General features: G+C 39.4%; 1 protein-coding gene across 1 annotated transcript in view; it reads right to left on the bottom strand.

Moving 5' to 3' along the window:
• LOC128845590 (sodium channel protein type 2 subunit alpha-like) overlaps window positions 1-11,363 on the bottom strand; it is a 117,960-nt gene extending 106,597 nt beyond the window's left edge. Inside the window, exon 1 of the mRNA XM_054044412.1 lies at window positions 11,199-11,363. The gene's annotated coding sequence lies outside the window, so the exon portion shown is untranslated. The remainder of the gene's footprint in view (window positions 1-11,198) is intronic.
• Window positions 11,364-20,799: the final 9,436 nt, after the last annotated feature.

Below are 20,799 nucleotides of genomic sequence, written 5' to 3'. Positions count from 1 at the left end.
CAAACATAGCACCTTGTATGGTCAGAACTCCTTATAATCAGGTGACTTAATTAGATGCCTAAATACTGAAAGTAGGAAACTAGCTTTAAGCAGCCATTCTTGAAAATCTTGGTCATTATATTATATATAGGTACTTACATGGCTCTTGTCATCATAATATTTAAACAGCTCATTATTTGGATTCCATGCACCCATACTCAGTTTGTTTGTAAATATCTGGCAGTGTTGGTGCTATATCAGTCAACTCTTTGCTAAAAAGGGCTTTGTCCTGGCCATGCAGGAATAAAGACAAGATGCAAGGGATCAGGTGAGATAGACTTCTGTCTGGAAGGAAGGGGGTGTACATAGTGGATCAGAGTCCCACCTGAACCAGCCTCTTCTGGTCCACATGTTTTCTTCCTGCTACCTGGTAAATTCAATTTGTGATGAGCGCATTTTCTTCAGTGATAGTCTTTTCCAAGTATATGCCAAGCTGCACCAAATGTGCTCAGATGTGTTTACAGGACTAAAAAGATTTATGTACAATGCACTACTAATTTCTAGGAAGCAGCTACATCATTTTCAGAAGTGGGACAAAAGAAATAAAGATTTCTATTCCAGTCTATGAGCACAAAAACTGATGTCAATAAGATGTGGTGAAAAGATTTTCACTCTGTTTTTAATGCTTGATTTTATGTTAGACATTATGGGTGCATAATCTGACATGACACAACCATTCAAGCATTTAAAAATGCTTCAATTATAATGTTAGGTATACAGTATCAGAAGTGCATGCAGCTTCTTAAACTAGGAACATAATAAGAGAGAAAACATGGTCAAGTAGCCTTTTTTCATTCCTGGTTGTAATTGCAAAAACTAACAAGTTCCAAGAAATCCCTCTTCTACAATAGTGTGATACAAAATAGTACATTTCTTCCAGGGGGCAGAAGAAATTGCTTGAATACGCAGCACTGCTTATTATCACCAGCATATGATTCCTCCCTCAGATTGCACATCATCACTGCAGTTCGTTTTCTCTGCAACTCTAGTAAACCAAGAAGTTCTCTAAAAGGATCTAATTTTTTGCAACATAGGGATGCCATTATATACTGTGCAGTTTAAACAGTTTTCTCATATGACTTCATTATTTTGCTTTGTGTGATGAAATTTTGTATTGGTCTGAGATTGCATTTAAATATGGATTACCGATGGGTGACTTTGCTTGCTAATTTGATCCATGCCCCCAATCATTTAACAAATCACTCATCAATAGTTAATATCTAAATGCAAAGTGGTTTCACTAATTCATATAAAGTATTTGTATGAATTCATTCGAATTAGCCAACCCGTTTTGGTTTGTAAAACTGCTTTAGAAATCACAACATAGGCATTACTTTTAGGCATTACCACAATATAAATATTAATAATAAAAATAATGGAATAGTAATCAATAAAAGTAATATATAATTAAAAGTGCTATATGTGAACTAGAAGTTTATTATTATTTGTCACGCCAGACAACCACTTGCTTTTTTTGACAGGATTTACAAAATTAATTGATGTAGGGAATGTAACAAGTATAAGACATTTTTATTTTAGTGAAATATTTGACAAGTCTCATGAAATCTTAGTTGAAAAATTAATTAAAATGGGTTTGTATATGACCAGTGTCACAAAGTTTGAAAACTGGCTGAAGAGCAGTAAACAAAGGAAAATACCAAATAGAAATGTATGAAATCTGAAAAGGTGGTATTAAGAGGGGTGCTACGGGAACTGATGTTAGGTCAAATCTTCTTTAACTTCCTCATTAATGACAGGTTTCAGAGTAGCAGCCGTGTTAGTCTGTATCCGTAAAAAAAAAAAAAAAAAAAAACAGGAGTAGTTGTGGCACCTTAGTGTTAGTCTCTAAGGTGCCACAAGTACTCCTGTTCTTTCCTCATTAATGATCTGCAAGAGAGTGTGAAAGCATGTTAATTAAATTTTATGAACCCCAGTCACGACAAAGTATCAGGGGGTAGCCGTGTTAGTCTGTATCTACAAAAACAACAAGGAGTCTGGTGGCACCTTAAAGACTAACAGATTTATTTGGGCATAAGCTTTCGTGGGTAAAAACCTCACTTCTTCAGATGCACCCGAAGAAGTGAGGTTTTTACCCACGAAAGCTTATGCCCAAATAAATCTGTTAGTCTTTAAGGTGCCACCAGACTCCTTGTTGTTTTTGTAGTCACGACAAAGAAAGGAATTTTAAGAGTTTGAAAGTGTGGGCAAGAAATCATAAATGAAATTCAATCTGAATAAATGAAAGATCATACAGACGGAAATATTCTCAAACACAGATTATCACTGGGAAAAAATGGGGTTGGGACCATCCTAATAGAAAAACAAATACTTTGTGTTTCTTCAGTTTTCAGTTGCATTACAGACAAATGGATCTATATTGTCAAGGTGCCACCTCTACAATATCCGCCTCCATAATACCATGTCTGAGTCCCTACTACATTGAAAGGATGTCTGTGGCTCAGCTATCATCCTGTATGTTCAGGGTCCCCAGCAAATACACTGCCTGAATTAATAACCATTGAGCATCTGCCCATAGCAGAATCCATGTTGAGGAAACAGGAGTAAGATGATTCACAGTCAGGACTTCCTCAGCCCCCAAACCCACTTTGGACCCAGAACTGTGCAGAGGAGACACACAATCCCAGGGAAAGTAGGCCCCATGCAGTCACATCCCTCCCGCATCATGTAGGCTTGAAGAAGGGAGGAACTCCTTAGGCTGAGCCACCAGCGGGGCCAAAGACTGAAGCCAGCCAGCAGACTAGCTACAGAAGCAGTTTCTGCAGGTACCTTTGGACAGTGGCGATATCATCAGACTATGTTTTCTACAATTTTCACTGTTTTACTCTGGACATTCTTTTCCGTTTGCTGACTGGTGCTTTGTTTGTGTCCTCACCAGCCCTCTCCCTCCCAGTTACTTCTCTTCAGTCTCATTCTTTTCTTCCCCCTAATCCACTTACCTCCCTTCCCTCAATGTTCCCTTCCTTTGTTCTTTTTAGTGTATCCCCTCTTGCCTTCCCTCCTTACCAACATTTGCTTTATAAAACATTAAATATATATTAAATAAATATAAATCAACAAAAACTCAGCTAATAATACCAAAACTAACAATATTTGCGGAGTTCTGTTCACTCTGCTTGTATGCTACAGTTGTTTCCCCCACACTTTATCTGTCTTATCTATATAGATTGTAAGCTCTTTGGAGCAGGGCCCATCTCTTAGTCTTGTCTACGTGAACACTTACTTTATGGCAAGCTGGGGTGAAAATCTACCCCTCACTAGTCTGCTGTGCATTATGTGTCTATATGGACCCTGCTGCTGCACACCAAAAGTCACATAGTGCGCTTTGATCTACCCCACTTTGAAATGGGAGTAGACTAAAGAGCACTTGGGAACTTTTAGTGCATGGCAGCAGGATCCCCACAGATGCTTAGTGCATAGAGTTCCTTGTACAATGGGGTCCCCTGAGCTACTGAAACATAAACAGTAAATACTAGTAAAAATTCACACAGAGCCTCTGACTTGAGATGTTAATTCCTGATCTCTAGTTAGCACTGTATCGTCACTGGCTGTTCCATTGCAATGGTTGCTGAGGATGTCTAAAGAGGGACCAGTTTATGTTCTGACAATCTTGCTGTGACAAGCAGAGCACTTGGGCTATGTGAGCAATCATATGAGTTCCCCATTCCTGTAGACATGCATCTGTAATTACTTTAGTTCAGTCAGGCTCTGTAAGAGTCTGTCTGCTCATAATCCTTGCTTGGAAAAAAACCCTTGGAAGAGTAGCTGATTAGATTGGGATAGGTCTCTAAGGAAACCTTCTCTTCGTGGTCCCAGACTGACAGAAGAAAGCTTGCAGGTGTCTTGATTCTGTATAAGACTTTGTTGACCCTTGCTTTGTTCCTGTAGGTCCCCAGAAGGCAGCAAGAATATAACCATGAAATTGATAAGATAGTAGTAAAGGTGGATTTCTTTGTTGAGGGATGCCAATTAGATGAACAGAAGTATTCCAGGGGTCTAAAAAGAGGTCAAAGCTTAGGTACCAGATGTGTCTGAAGCAGATTTCAAAGTGGAGGAATCTGAAAAAGGCTGAGCGTATGGAGACAGACCTCAATGAGTTCTACTGATCATAGGACACCCCGTTCATAAGGGAAAGTTTGCCATCCTGAACCTGGCCGATATATAATTAAGTGGTTCAGGGGGACAACTCCAACACAGAATGAAAGCTCTCCCAACATCTTCAAGTACTAAATGTCTGGAACAACTACCTAAGTTCCCCTGATAGTAAATAACTTCAGTAAATAGCCTAATAACCAGAGGCTTCTGGATACCTTAGCAAGGGTGATCATTTGCCCCAGACAAGAGGAGACATGGAAAGTAGATCAGGAGAAATATTGTTCCTTGCTGAGAGCTGAGAAGGTAGACTTGGCCTTACCTTTGTGTTTATGGGCAATGGCAGATCTTGAAATATAGCCACTGAACCTGTTGTTCTAGTAAGGATAGAAGGGCCACTTCTTTGGGTGAATGTGGAACTCAAAAGATTACAGACCTGGAGTAGAAATGCTCCTCCTCTGAAGCTGAAGCTTCTTCAAGACTGTCCCACTTTGTTTGTATCCAATGTTTATCTGAATAGATCAAAATAGACAAAGGTATGATAAAAAAGAGGAGAGTAGTTATATGTTTCTCCAGTCTACGACTGAAGAATCTTATGAAAATGCAGCATGAAACACTGATTATTTCATATACCACATCACAGATGACTCAGACTTGTGAAGGGTCTCAAAACTGTATATGTTTTGGATTCCTAGGTATTTGTTAGGTTTTTGTTTATGGTTTTAACCGAAGCCATCGGGGTACTAAAGCATATAGGGCATGCATCAAGAGAGCATATAGAATAACTGTATTCTTTCTATAAGGAATGTTCCAGTTTTTTATCTAGAGAATTTTAGGGTGCCATAACACCCTCCATAAAACTTTCTGTTTTTAAACAGGAGAAGATAGAAGGATCCACTCTAGATGTGGTGGAAATTTTTGTATCCCTTTCCACCTTTTACATCTTAAGACATACCTTTATAATGGACTCTTTCTTTTTGTGCGTCTCCTATTTTTTAATCTATCCCAAGGAACTCAAGAATGAGAAAGTAGTTTCCTCTCAAGTTTTCTCATTTCAAGGGGATTCCTCTTCACAGAAGCTGATCAGAGGGTTCTAAGGCCTTGGAAACCTTAACAATGTGTCAATCTAGGATAGGTCATTAGTCTACTAACACCATCCAAATCAGTCCTCACCCACTGAGGTTGTGGTGCAGTAGTTTTTCTCCTTGGAGTAAGATTTTTTTCTGACTCTTTTCTTACTTCTTTTGACTTTGTCATTATTTTCTTTCTTGTTCTTATTAACAGGAAGAAACAGAGGAAGAAGATGGGGAATCCCTAGCTAGTTCAAAGGGATATGCTCCTGCCAAAATAGTCCATACCAGAATCCACCCCCTGAATGGGGCCCACTACTACAGAGAGAATGAGAATAAGCTGCTGGTGCATACAATTTGTAGATATAATAAAGGGAACCTGTGCTGACCAAAGGTCAAAAAGAAAAAAAAAAAGGTGTGTTTGGGGAGGGGAAAGTTCCTGACATGTTAAAAGCTTTTCATTTAATCTTTGTATTTTACGTGGTCTTTATTTGTTATTTTTAATTATATGGGATCACCAAACACACTAAAGGAGACATTTTAAATTCAGTATTAATCCAGAATTACATTTCCCCAGAGATACAGTAGTTGATACTGTTATTAAGCTTGTTCTGTTTTGTTTGGCACTGAATTACAAAATCCATTCAGGTTCAACAGAAACTCAGCAAAACATTTTCAAGGCCAGGTCAGATGAGTCAATGTACATTTTCTGAAGAGTCAGAAAGCAAAGCTCTATAGGACAAAATTTAGAGCTGTCTTCACCCAGCACAATCTTCCCTAAGGGGAGAGTGACTCTCCTACCACCACCTGCCATCCACCAACACAAATCTGCGTTGAAGTGCAGCTCCCCCGAGGTGCAGTTTTCCTATCCCTTTACCCCTGGGGTGAATCCAGCTGATATCCTCAAAGTGGCATACTGGATGAAATCTGACATAGTCAAATTCAGTACTGGTAGGCAAAAATTGTGATACTTGACTCTTGCAGGGTTAAAAATTCTGAGAAAGAGACATTATGCTCTAACAAAATAGTAATAATTAATAATACTTAGCACTTATACAACACTTTCAATTTTCAAAGCATGCTATACACATTATCCAATTATTCAAACATTAAATAAGCTGCTAAAAATAGAGGAGTTCCACCTGCAACTAGTGGAAGGTGAACAATTGTAACAAATTTCAGAGTAGCAGCCGTTAGTTTGTATCCTCAAAAAGAACACGAGTATTTGTGGCACCTTAGAGACTAACAAATTTATTAGAGCATAAGCTTTCGTGGGCTACAGCCCACTTCTTCGGATGCATATAGAATGGAACATATATTGAGGAGATATATATACACACATAGAGAGAGCATGAACAGGTGGGAGTTGTCTTACCAACTCTGAGAGGCCAATTAAGTAAGAGAAAAAAAACAACTTTTGAAGTGATAATCAAGATAGCCCAGTACAGACAAAGATTGTAACAAAGATTACAGTATAGCTGAGTAAAGTTCAGTATATCTTTATTTTGAGAGAGAGTGAAAACTCCTTCCTCCACACTTAACCCCCTGGCACATCCACTGTGCTCCCTATTTATAATTACCTGCTACCCAATTAACAAGTTATTAAGCCTAACATCTGCATTTGCTTTAACTTCAGCCTACTGCACTGTATCCATTAACACTTAACATTGAAATAATGGGTAGTCACTATTTTCCTTCGTTCTCACAACAAACTGTTAAAACTCCCACACTGTGGACATGTCTACACTACACACTTTTATTGTGTTTGAATATGGTTGGGCACAACTCAGTTAGCTGAAGTGATGCTGACCAGGACTGCCTGTCAGTGTGGACCAAAACAAACCAGCAACATAACAGCTAATTGTGATTAAGTACCCAGCAGTGATTGCTATAGGCAATGGAACAATGGCCCAGATAAGCCCCTCCTTTGAGGAGTCATACCCCAGCTATGCCCCTTGGAGATTCTGCCCTTTCAGGCTTCAGCCTTTCTCCTGCAAGGGAGAGACTGCTGGGGGTCTCTTACAATTCTAGTGGTATCAATATTATGTCACAAAAAGCTAAGGGTCAGATCCTCAACTGTGCTAGAACTCCGCTCAGTGCAGACAAGGAGTAGGGGGTGGGCAGAGATGGCTGTGCTCACCTTTGCATTATCCCAGTCTTCAAGGCTCCCGAGGGCGACTTCAGCCACTATGTAATTGAGGGTATGTCTACACTGGAGGTGGAAGGTGTAATTTCCAGCTCAAGCAGACATCCTCATGCTAGCTCTGATTGAGAAAGCACACTAAAAATAGAAGTGTAGGGACCGTGCCACATGTGACTGGGGCGAACCCCAAGCACAAACCCGTCGAAGACTTTCTGCTGCTTGTGCCACTGAAGCTACATTGCTGTTTTTAGTGTGCTAACTCAATCCGAGTTTGTGCTGGTATGTCTACGTGAGCTGGAGATGACAGCTTCCAGCCCCAGTGCAGACATACCCTTAGAGTATAAGACTGTTCTAAATTAAGCCAGTTTGTAATGGCCGCCAGTAGGCTACTATGCAAGTTGTGGATCACCAGAGTGCACCCCAGCCAATTCTCCCCAGTCATGCTCAGGCACCTTTGCATCCCCTTTGTGTTGACAGAGCCTTGCAAAAGAGACCACAGCATGGGCCAGGATCTGATCCTCTGAGTTCAACTTTTAGACACGGAAAAAGTTGAAGATGGTCATATACTCGTTGTGAAAGTTAATTCCACACTGGTGTTGAACAATGTCTATGGCTCAAACAAGTAGCATTCTGACTTCAAATACAAACTAACTGTACAACTAATGGAGATGGAGAGTGGTCCCAAAGTGTTAGCTACATAATACTCAACCCTATTTTTAGATAAAACAGGTACAGTTACTCTGCATGACTCACCCTCCAAATTAAACTCTTGCTTTACAATTGAGGATTACATAACATTTGGAGATTAGTAAATTCTTTAAGGAAAGACTGCTCAGTCTTCTCAACCACACACTCCACATACTCTCCATTTGATTATTTTATAATCTTTTTATATTCTGATACATGTAGCATTAGATGTGAGGACAAGAGTAATATCTGATCATGCTCCGGTATCCATTGCCTTGTTGCAATATGAGCCACCACAGAACATTAGGAGATGATAATTGAATGAACGAGTCACAATTTTTACTCTTCTTTAAAAAAACTAAGAAATAACTCTCTATTTGAAAATCAATATTCCATCAGCTCCTTTACAGATTGGTCTGGGAAGGGAAGCACTAAAAACCGATCTGACAGGAAAAATTATTGCTTATGTTTCTTACAAAAATAATAATCTAAACTCAAAATTATCTGAAACATTAAGAACCATAGATTTGGAATACTTCTGTTTTCCTATCCCAACTAAACTCCCGCAACTACTCAGTGTAAGACATGCAGAGAGCAAACTCCACATAGCACAAGATGTATGGACTTTATTTAGACTTCAACAGTCCTATTGAGAGTCAAGAAAATTAAAAAAAAAAATACAGGAAAACTTCTAGCAGATATTCTCCCAGCTGAATACCATAACTAACATTTGAGGGGGAAAACCCAAAGCTTTGTTTACCTCACAAATAGATATAAATATTCAATTTAAAAACTTCTATATGGTGCTCTGTACCTACAAACCATCCATTCCAAGGTCTGAATTCACTACCTTTTCCAACTCTATCAGAAGATCAAGTTGATTTCTTGGAGGCATTCAGGCAGAGTAGATTAGAGTGTCTATTAAAAGTATAAAAAAAAAAAGCCAGAGGGTTGGACAGATTTCTAATTGAAAGGTATCAATCCAATCTTGACCTGGTCACTCCTTTACTACTGTATGTTTGACCCAGCAAAATCTAAGGGAAAGCTGCAACTCCTCTCCAAAACGCCCTTGTCAGTACTATATTGAAACTGAAACAATCCGGACCCGACCGCGCCAGTCAACCAGGAACCTGGATTCCACTACGCAGGCTGGCCTTTAGCACACAGCTGAGCTGTGTGCTAATTGGGCCACAGGTTGAGAACCGCTGATCTAGATAATGCTTAGTCCTGCCTTGAGTGCAGGGGACTGGACTAGAAGACCTCTTGAGGTCCCTTCCAGTCCTACAATTCTCTGTTTCACCCTAAGAGAAAGGGTAAGTCCCACAGTGCCATCCGATGGGCCAGAAGAAATAGAAATATAGAGCAGAAAGTCATTAGCATACTGATGAAAATGCAGCCCATGCTTCGTCACTAATCCCCCAAATGAATGTTAAACCGTAATAGTGACTGAATGGGACTCTTTGAAAAGCCAGAAGAGAGAACCCTGAGGACAGATGACTTATTGCTCAATATTTCCCACAGCAAAAAAAAAAAAAAAAAAAGGAACGAAATGAACTAAGTTATTTTGGTGACTTTATCTTCTCCTGCTAGTGACCACTAGAATGTCAACAGTATTTCATGGACAGCAATATTGAATCCAGTTGTTAGATCTAAGAGAATCAATATGGACATATAATTTTGACCATCAAAAGGAAGAGATCATGAACTAACAATATAAGCACATTTTCTATAACATACCCAAACCTGAAAACCAAAATGCCTGGGAACAGAGAGAGCAGAGAACTCCAAATTTTGTCACTGCTGCTCTACAGCCTTCTTGACAATCTTCCCTCAAAAATGGAGATTTTGAGACAGGGCAACAGTTAACTAGATTGTCAGTGTCAAAATGTGATTTCTTAAATCATCTCCTTGCCAAACCCAAATGAGAAACCACAAACATATTAAATTCTTAAAATCGTGTATTTATTTATTTAAATTGTGTTAACACATAGATGCTTCAGCCACACTGAGCTAGGCACTGTGGAAACAAACAGTTCTTCCATACCCTCACTTGCTTTGAGCACAGGCCTTAGAAACTGCTCTATCCAATATCCAGGATCCAGTCGTACTTTATATACCAACCTAAAAGTGCTCTTGTATATAAGGTGAGACCTTGCTTTGTAAGCAGTGTTCCTTATAATTCTGTGTTTTCTTGATTTCTACAGCTTGTCTTTGCAAATAATTTCCAAATGAAAGAACATCTTAATATTGTTATACACAGATATTTGTAGAACTGCTATTTAAAAATAATCCCATTTATCAAAGTGATAAATGAGAGATATTTTTCTCCATTTACCCTTAGTGGCTCACTCCTAGAATTATTAATAATAATAATATTGAATTTAAGCGGCTTAATGGGGAGTAGTAACACAGAAGGGACATGAAAACTCTTGTGATTGCTTTCTTAATAGTCCTTTTAAGAAGTATATACTAAGAAAAGGAATTAATGTTATACACTGTACAATGTCTGCTATATCATGAATAATGTGGCCTCTGCTTTATTAACTGTTGGTAAACTCCTCCTCCCATATAAAGACTCACACAACCTGTAATTCCAAGAAACAAATAATTGTACAGAACAACAACATTTCCTTAAATATCTTTTTAAAACCTAGGCAATTACATTAGGCTTCTTCAAACATCACCTGTCTGAGCTAAATATAAATTAGTTGCATACTGTCTATATCCCTGAATCTCTAGAATTTGACAACCTTATTAAACCTGCTGTTTTTAATTGCTGGGCACCAATATATTTATTCCTCTTCCTAAAGATCAATATCACTTCCACTGGGGACATAGAACACTCCAGATGAGTCAATGAAATATATACCTTGATTATAAGAAAATATACATTTAACAAAAATCAGTTTTTGTAAAGAAGGCATTGCAACACAATGTCATATTTATAGTAAGAGGCCAGATATTAGGCTTCACTCTGTTTAAAAAAAAATCACACCACAGATAGTCAATTCAAAATGGCTTTGAATTCCCCATTCTTTCTTTTGCTTTACATTAGCAACAAACAGAGGCTGCAATATGATTTTGAAATGTGAAAATGGTTACACTGCTCAGATTTCTAAGGTATATAATGAAATGTTTTGTCAGCTTACCTGATGAAAAGAGAACAACAAATCACAGCAAAGCCCAGCATCCAAAAATGATATGATAATATAATATGCCTCCTCCTGAAATTATCCAGATTTCTGCCCACAAAGGTTTGCAAATTAATTACAATTTCTGCATTCTCTTTGGAAAAGAAAACACAGAGACCTTTCCAGAATCCTCTTTGCTTCTGCCTCCGCTTCCTGTTCTCAGTCACACTCTATGGTACCCAACATATATTAGAAAACAGCTTATTAGGAGGGGCGGTAGGGGGAGAGAAAAGAAAAAGGTGGGGGGGGGGGGAGACAAGCACCTAACATGGCAGCTCCACCTACTGGCAAAGAGAGTGAATAAATGTAAAGCATCAATTTGTGAAGCTCTTTCTTCCAACCTACACTTGACTCCTACATAACTATGTTCCTCCATGAAAGAAATAAACAAACAAAGCAACCAGATAGATGATTGAATACAAGCACAATACTGCCTAATCATGTTTTAAAAATTTTAATTAAAGTTTTATTTTATTTGAAATAAATGCAATTGTCTAATTTCTTTTTTTAAAGTACTTCATTATAAAAAGTTATTGTTTCCATAAATGATAAAAATACAGAAATGAGAAAAATGTAAATAAGACAGTGCAGACACTTGGATATTCAAACAGACGTGTGTCACCCTTCTTGTTTTCATAGTGTCCTTCTATTTCAGTTGCCTATCCTTTATTTTATGTATCATTTTTATTCTATTTATATATGTATTGTTATTACTAATATTCGATACAAGCACAGACACAGAATGATGTGTGAGAGAGTCAGGGCAGGCTCTGGCTTTTTGGCCGCCCCAAGCAAAAACAAAAAAACCCGCAGCGGCCAGAACAGCAAAGCAAAACAAAAAAAAACCTGCGGTGCAGCCAGAGCCAGGGTGCAGGGGGACTCCCTGCGCTGCAGATGTGCCCCAGCTAGTGGGGGGAGGAGGAGGGAGCGGGGGGAGAGAGAGAAGAGGGGCGGCCAGGGCTTCAGTGGGGCGCTGCCACGTGGCCCCGACCGGTGCACCGCCTGCCGGGAGGCTCCGCGCTGCTCCGGTCGGCTGGGAGGGAAGGACACAGGCTGCCCTGCCGGGCTTGTTGCAGGGCGCTCCCGTCCTCCACGCCGCTGCCCCCTACAGGGCGGCCGGAGTGTAACAACACACACGTACCGGTACACAAAAAAAGCGGCCGTGCTGCCCTAGGATTGGGCGGAATGCCGCCTCCTACAAGCTGCCGCCCCAAGCACCAGCTTGCTCGGCTGGTGCCTGGAGCCGGCCCTGGAGAGAGTGATCGGTCTCTGTCCTAAGTTAGAGGAGCCTCAAGGAAGCTCTAACTTACACCCAACTGTCTATTCTTCCCACGGACCATACAGGCAGCTTGAGAATTATCAGGGCACAGAAATGTCTGAGCCACATCCCCTTTCTGCTGGTCACATTTCTTAAGCTGGAAGCTAGTAATGATGAGGTAGGAGCTGCTATGACATCTATAATTCACGCAGAAATTCCCTCATCCTGGAGGTATCCTCTAGCAGGTCAAGCCAGCATTACAACTGAATCACACCACCAGAACAGCACAAAGCAGCAGTGGCAGAGGCAAGGAACTGGTCCATAATGCTGTATCCATTATCTATAATCTATCTATATCATCCATATAGACCCCAGTTTAGCATAAATGTCTGTAATTTTAAGTATATGAGTAATCCTATTGATTTCTATTAGACTATTAACATATTCAAAGGGTGTAAGTGCTTACAGGCTTTCTTGAATCAGGGTCATAAAGGCAGACAAATAAATATTTATTTCTGACAGTGATCCCAAAATAAAGACATTATCAGTTTTGATCCCCTTCTCCCTAGAGAAGAGGATGCCCACATAATTTTTATATCTAAAGCCTACAGTTGTGTAGTTTCACAATTAATACTGATTGCCATCTTTCTTGGTATTTGCTTTGCTGTATCGAAAGGCCTGATGCAACAAAGAAATACATGCAGGCAGATCGACTCACCCATGTGGATATCTGTTGACTTCACAGGGCTCTGCACTGGCACAAGGGTTTGCCTGAATGCATCTTGCTGCATAGGTACTAAGGAAGCAATTCCTGATGTCCTTATCCAGGCAAGTCTCTCATTAATTCCAGTGTGACTCCTAGGGTCTGAGTATGCACTGCACAATTGAGTCCAAAGAAAAATTGAATTGCTTCTAAATTATATTTTTAACATACAACTTTTCCAATTTATGTACAAATTAACAAAGGACATATTTAAAAAAAATAAAAACATTCCTGGTCCCTGTGGGTTCTTGTAATTTGTTTTGTAGGATTCTGTTTGCTCAGCAAATCACATGACTATGTAAAAAGCAACAAAGAGTCCTGTGGCACCTTATAGACTAACAGATGTATTGGAGCATAAGCTTATCTGTTAGTCTGTAAGGTGCCACAGGACCCTTTGTTGCTTTTTACAGATCCAGACTAACACGGCTACCCCTCTGATACTTGACACATGACTATGGTTTTTAAAACTTGCAGTTTTATTTCAAAATAGTTAGGAACCATTGTTTTGTGGTGGTACTGTGGTTCAGAGGCAAGCTGGTTAGTCCCCAGATAGGACTTGCATTCATTTACATGCTGTATTCCTTTTATTGATTTATTTTAAAAGAAATAAAAGCTATCTGGGGTTGGTCTTTAAAAGACTTTTTTTTAGAAGGGCTCTGAGTCCCAGTATGAAGTACGATCCTCAAGTAACATCATAGCTATAAAATATAGCTCTTTTATTTCACTAGATGATCGTGGGGATTTTTGCAATATTTGTTAAATATATATCACCTGAAAAACATTTTCAAGGTCCAGCAAAGCTAAATCAGAAAATAAATCACTTCAGCCATATAAAGATAAGAGACCCTATCCTTGGTTAGGGTGAGGAACTCACAGTGCAGTTCAAGATGGAGGGTGTATATGCAAAGGTAACTGTAAGCCATTTTTGTACACCCTCGATTTTGGGTTGACTAGGTGCCAGATCAGTCCTAGATTATACATGCTGCTCTAACTTAGGCTGCATGCCACTGGCCTCCAGGGACTGTTACTGTTACAGCACTTGAGTATTGTGAAGGCACAGGGAAGCCCTGCTCCTCCTTCCTTCTGGTTATGTCCCTTATACTGACCGTAAGATGCAAGGTGATATAAGAGTTGTTCAATTGTCTGTATATCATGGATCGCTCTGTGCTGAGGTGATCCTCCCATGAATGGATATGCCGACTTTAGAGTGGCACAAAACTGCTCCAAAGAATATAAGGAAGAATCTGGTACATTATCTCTATAAAACCCATCCTAGCCATGTTAGAAAAGGTTTAGCTAAGTAAATAGTCATGTTAAGCCACAGAATTGATATTGCCTGCCCTTGTTATATGGGATCTCTCATTTAAGTCCTCAAAATGCTGAGTTATTACTACTTAAGAATTGCCCAAGAATCAAGGCTGTTTCGAAAGAATAGGACAGAAGGTTGAGAGAAAATAATTCAAGGTCTAACGGCAAGATTTCTTCAGACTGTCTGAGGAAACCGTGTCTGCCGCCTTTCGTAAGAATGTGCTGTGGGCGTTGCTGAAGAAGCTTCCCTTTTTTCCCTGTCTGTGAATTAATTAATTAATTTAAAAATGGATATCAAACATTAAAATATTATATTATGTGCCAGATACAGTAGTGAACAATAGGAAACATGATGCAATCTAATATTATGATAGAATGAAGTGATATATAAAGTCAACTTTAAGTAATGCAGCTTTTGGCAAAATATTGTAAACTTTAATGGGTTTACCTCAGGGGCAATCCTGTTATGGAAAGAAAGGGGTTGCATTCATATTAATTTATTTTAGTTTAGTGACATAGTGAAAAAGTAAGGCTAACATTTGCAATTAAGCATGCTTATGCTATCAAATTAGTGAAATGCACCTGTGCTGAAAGAGGCAGTAAATAAAAGGAACTGAAACCAAATAATGTGTTTATAAAAACACTTGATCACAGAGTGGAATACTCAGAAAGTATTGCATGCACACAGCTCAGTCAGACATACCAATTGACCTGCCATTGTTTTTAAAACAGGGAGAACAGAAATAGAAGATTTATACAGCTGTTCTGACCTGCTGGAGAATGAGAGTTCCTGACGTGACTTTGTATTTTTAACCGTCCATTATACAAGTTTAAAGAGCATCAGAATATATGGGAGGACTTCATAACTATAAACTGGACATTTTAGCAGCTAGCAGAGTGTTGATGGAGAAACTGCAACTTGAGCAAGCATAACTGTGAAGTTGGCCAAGGAATGCACCATAGTAGCCCATGCAGCAGTAAGATGCTGACTGGAGCAAACCAGCTGGTTTTCAAGGTATGTCCCAATGGAAGTATGGGTCACCCTCTGAGTGGTCCATGCCAACACCTCCAAGAAGTGGAACCAAGCTGGACCAACCAGCAGAAATGGAATAAAACAGCCTGTCTCCTTCAGCAAAAGACAAAAACATCTGGAAGGAAGAAGACAGGTCCTGGTCTGCCACCTACAGCAGTTCCTATTTCAGGCAGACATCTTTAACTGTCTCTTTTTATTGTCCAGCAACTTGGGTTGATCACTAGCGCACCTTGAAAAGACTATAGTTGTGTCCATCCTTTGCTCCATTTGTGTTTTCAGTGTCAGCTCCTGCTGTGAACAATATCTGAACTGAAAGCTGATGGCTAAGCAAAGATCTGGTGATAAGTAACACATTGGGTGACAATCCACATCTGTCAGTTGACCACTTTCTGAAACTGGGTATCTACATTAGTAAGGCAGTGTACATGCTTGTGTATTGCTGTAAAGATTGTCACAAAGTTACAGTGTGTGCCCTTGTTTTGTAACTGCACTCAGTCTATACAGTCTGTCAAAAATGTACAAGTTTATGTTCGATAGTTAGGAGTGCTAGTCATATCCTGGGGCTAATATAATTTGTGGGATTTTTGTTTTCTTCCTCTATTACATTGGCAACACTGGAATTGATAAATCTAAACATAGTCACCTTCCCAAGATAGAGACTAAGTATTATTTTCTCTTGTGATTGTGACTTGGTTCTGAAAACCTGAATGGATATATCGACCAGTTTTCTAGTTCGTTAGCCAAATCATAGTCTAATACTATTTTGGTCTTCTTATAGTTGATACTAATAGACTTTAAGGCCAGAAGGGACCACGATCATTTAGGCTGATCTCCTGCACGTTGTAGGCCACAGAACCTCACTCACTCATTCCTGTAGTAGGCCCATAACCTCTCTCTCTCTCTCTCTGTATTATTGAAATCCTCAAATCATGGTTTAAAGACTTCAAGTTATGGAAATCACTGTTCACTCTAGTTCAAACCAGCAAGTGACCTGGTCCCCAAGCTGCAGAAGAAGGTGAAAATCCCCAGGGTCTCTACCGATCTGACCATGGGGAAAAATTCCTTCCCAATCCCAAATATGGCAATCAGTTAAACCCTGAGCATGGGGCAAGACTCACCAGTCAGACACCTGGGAAGTAACTCAGAGCCCTCCCCCTCTAGTGTCCCATCTCCAGCCATTTTGTAAAACCCTGTTGTATTTTATCCCAATTACTGTTTACTTCTATGTCCTTAACTACTCTTTCTTTCAAGATTTTCACACAGTTGATGTCAAACTAACGGGTTTGTAGTTACCGAAATCGCTTTTTTTCTTAAATACAGATAAAATATTTGCAATTCCCCAGTGATAGGGCACAACCCCTGAGTTTACAGATTCATTAAAAATATTTCTGGGCTTGCAATTTCATGTCCCAGTTCCTTTAATATTTTTGGATGGACATTATCTGGCCCCCAAATTTGGTTCCATTAAGCTAGTTGAGTTTGGCTTCTATCCTGAATGTGGTAATTTCTATTTCCATATCCTTGTTCCCATTAGCCATCCTACCACTACCCCCCATGCTCCTCATTATGCTTATTAGAAACTGAGGCAAAATATTTGTTTGGTTGTTGGGCCATTCCTAGATTATCTTTAATTTCTACCCCATCTTCAGTGCTTAGTGGTCCAACTTCTTCTTTCCTTGTTTTCTTTTTATTTATATGGCTATAGAACCTTTTACAATTCATTTTAATTTCCCTTGCAAGGTCCAACTCTGCTTGGCGTTTGGCAGTTCTCACTTTTTTCCTGACACTTTCTGACCTCCAAGAGATAGCTTGCATTACTGGTCCATCCTTCTTCCATTTTTTGTGGGCTTTTTGCTTTCTCTTAATAACCCATTTAAGATGCGTGTACATCCAGTTTGCTCTGCAACCCTTCCTTATGATTTTTTCCCCTTGCTTGGGATGCAGACTTCAGATACTTTAAGTCAATGTTGCAGAAACTAATTCCAAACCTCCTCCACATTCAGAGCCTTGAGTTCTTCAGTCCAGTCCACTTCCCTAACTAATTCCCTTAATTTTTTGAGAATCTTGGTTTTTTATTCTTAGCCCAATCATTAAGGTTGGTAAAACCACAGGGTTGTGAAGGCAACACACTCAGTGAAGTAACCCCTTTGACATATTAAGAAAGGTCAATGACTGGCTTGAAAAAGAAATTAAACCACTCTTCCTCAGTCAGAAAATTGGAGGCTGTGCATACAGAACCTTCACCTTCTGGGGAGAAGGTAAATCAGAAATTTAGCAGACTGCTAAAGGCTATAACATGATTGCAACGGACCTGTTGGGGTAAAAAAGGCAATAAAATATATCTCCTTCTCATACCCTTCAGTAATAGTAATCCAAACATCAGTAAATATTACAATAATTTAAAAATGTAAGGATTTAATAGGAACCTCAAACCCCAGCCTGCTAATATAACTTAATTGGTCACTGAACATGGTGTCTGAAAAGTTACATCCTTCAAGGCATATACAGTATAAATATCACAATATTGTTGTGTATTTAGGCTAGCAGTACTCTTTACTTTTACTAACTGTCAACTTTTAAAATAATCCCAAATTATTTCAGCAATTGTGTTATTAAATACCAGCTATAGCCTTACTGTCCTTATATAGAAATGCTATTGAGAGATGAGTGGCCTAATCCTGATATCAGTCACAGTATAATTCTATTGAGTAAAGTGGGGTTACCCTGGATTTTCACTAGGAAAGAGTAAGAATCAGGCCCAGACTTTAATTAAACTAAAAACAGCATGCTTAAGTGCTGAACTCCAGATTCAGACTGTACACTTATTCAGGTAGCCTAGAATCACAGCAATAAAACTATAGAAATTTGAACTGTATGTTCTAATTGCCTCATTCTCCCTCAGAATACTGTGGATGCCTAGTGATATTTCCCTATGTTCATTTAGTTATCAGAAAGACAACAACAGTAGAAAACTTAAATAGGAGCCACCCATAAGCCCTTGGTCATGTCAGCCTAGTCTTCAGCTTTTACTTTAATTCGCCTATTCTGTGCACCCAGTAATACTGATCCTTTTTACGATCCGATCACTCCTATGTTAACCACATTTCATGAGAATTTAATGAGACTTTGTAGTAGGAGAAATCTGTCTTTGTCCTATTTCACAAAATAAAATGTAAATGTATCAGATTCCTTTGAACCCCTTCTGGAACCATAAGCTAAAGTAATCATTATCCATCATGACATCTGAGAATGCTGAGTTATTCAAAACAATCACTGCTTATAGTGGAGATACAAAATTCACTATATATATAAATAGTTTGAATAAATAAAATAAATTAGAAATTGTTATACCAGGTCAGACCAATGGTCCATCTAGTCCAGTATTCTGTTTCTAGCAGTCTTGTGATGGGGCAGCTGCCACTCACTGGCAAAAAAAAAGGTTAAAAGCTACTCTTGAGGCAGCCAATCAGAAAAGGGCTGAAGGGAGCAGCCAATCAGGGACAAGCAGACCCATATAAAAAGGGAGCTGCAGGGCAGAGGAAGGTAGCTCTCTGCTGGGAGCCCAGGGAGGAAGGACTGCCTCTCTGGAGGGCTGAGAGAACTGCCAGCACCCTGGACAGACTTGTGCTATGAGCAGGAACCAGGGGAGTGAGAGACAGCTCCTGGCTGGCTGCTGGGATTTGCAGGCTGAGGCCCTGAGGCAAGGGCATAGAAAATGCTGGGGCCATGAGGAAATGACCAGACAATTTGCTGCCGTAGCCACTAAGGGAAGTGGCTGAACTGCGGACTGCAGGGGAGCACAGTGTGTGGCATGGCCGGAGGGCTGTGTTGCTGAAGAGGATGCAGTGGTCCTTGGAGAGATGTGGGTCCTAGAGCATGAGTGATGGTGGCAAGGCACCACCTGAAGAGGGTGCATTAACATGCAGAGCTAATTCCCAGAACAGCCAGTGGGAGATGCCAGAGTGGTGAGTGCACCCCAGTATAAGTGACCAGTATCAGATGCTTCAGTACTGGAAGAAATGCAGTGATAGAATTCCAATTATGGAATAACTTGTCCACAGAAGAAGGTTCTTTCTAATCTCTTTCAGTTAATGGTTAGCGTATGGCCTGAAGCATAAGATTTATATCCCTTATAATTTTTTTATCCTACTTAATCCAACTAGATATTCTCATTATCCAACATGAAGTCTATTTAGGAATACCATAATAGCGTTTCAAAAAGCAACAAATTTAAAATTGATCAAAGGAAACACTTTTTTGTGCAACCTATAATTTACTTGTAGAACTCATTGCTAGATCTCACTAAGGCCAAGAGTTTATAATAGGAGTCCAAAAAATGGATTAGACATTTTATCTGGTAAATAAGGAAAACTGGGAGGAGGGATGGTCTTGTGGTTCAGCCACTGGACCATGACTCAGAAAAGCTGGGTTCAATTCATTGCTCTGCTACAGACTTCTTGTGTGACTTAGGGCAAATCATGTGCTTCCATTCTTCATCTGTGAAATGGGAATGATTATACTTTGGGGGTACATTCGTTAGTGTTAGTCACTCTACTGTGGAGATGGAAGTCATAGATGTATCATTGTTCTTTATATTTTCATAGCATGCACCCTGTTGTGCTAGGCACTCAACAAATGTTGAATAGAAGACAGTCCATGTCCCAAAGAATTTACCATCTAAAAGACAAGGCAGACAAATAGACACAAACAACAAGCAAACCATTTGGAAAATACTTATCATTTAAGACAGATAAAGATTTTAAGAAATGAACAAATGAGGCAAACAATGCAATAGCAACAATTGCAGTTGTGCTCTCAGAGCTAGTCACAGAATCTAATAATCCTCTCCCAGGACACTTATAAACAAATAGGTTCCATTCATATGCTTCCATTCCATTTATTACCACTGAATCATGCAGTTTAATTGATCAGATTAATCATCACTTGGATGGAGATGTTTTGTTAAGCAGACCTCAAGTTACAATTTATTTGTAAAGTATCTTAAAGCTGAGTTCTATTAGCTATGCTGTGAGATGCAGAGAAATTTCTAACAGTTATCTTCATAGAAAATAGTATCTTTACCATTAAATCTTGCATAAGTGCTTGTCCAAAAGAGATGGAATGAATAATCAGACACTACTGATCACCTCTTGTCTCATAAAAGAAAAATGACCTTTCCCTGGCCTGCCTTTACCTA

The sequence above is a fragment of the Malaclemys terrapin genome, chromosome 11 (assembly GCF_027887155.1).
Source record: "Malaclemys terrapin pileata isolate rMalTer1 chromosome 11, rMalTer1.hap1, whole genome shotgun sequence".
In the NCBI taxonomy this organism is placed as follows: domain Eukaryota; kingdom Metazoa; phylum Chordata; order Testudines; family Emydidae; genus Malaclemys; species Malaclemys terrapin.
The sequence above is the reverse complement of the archived record's forward strand: the minus strand, read 5'-3'. Positions and strand labels throughout refer to the sequence as shown.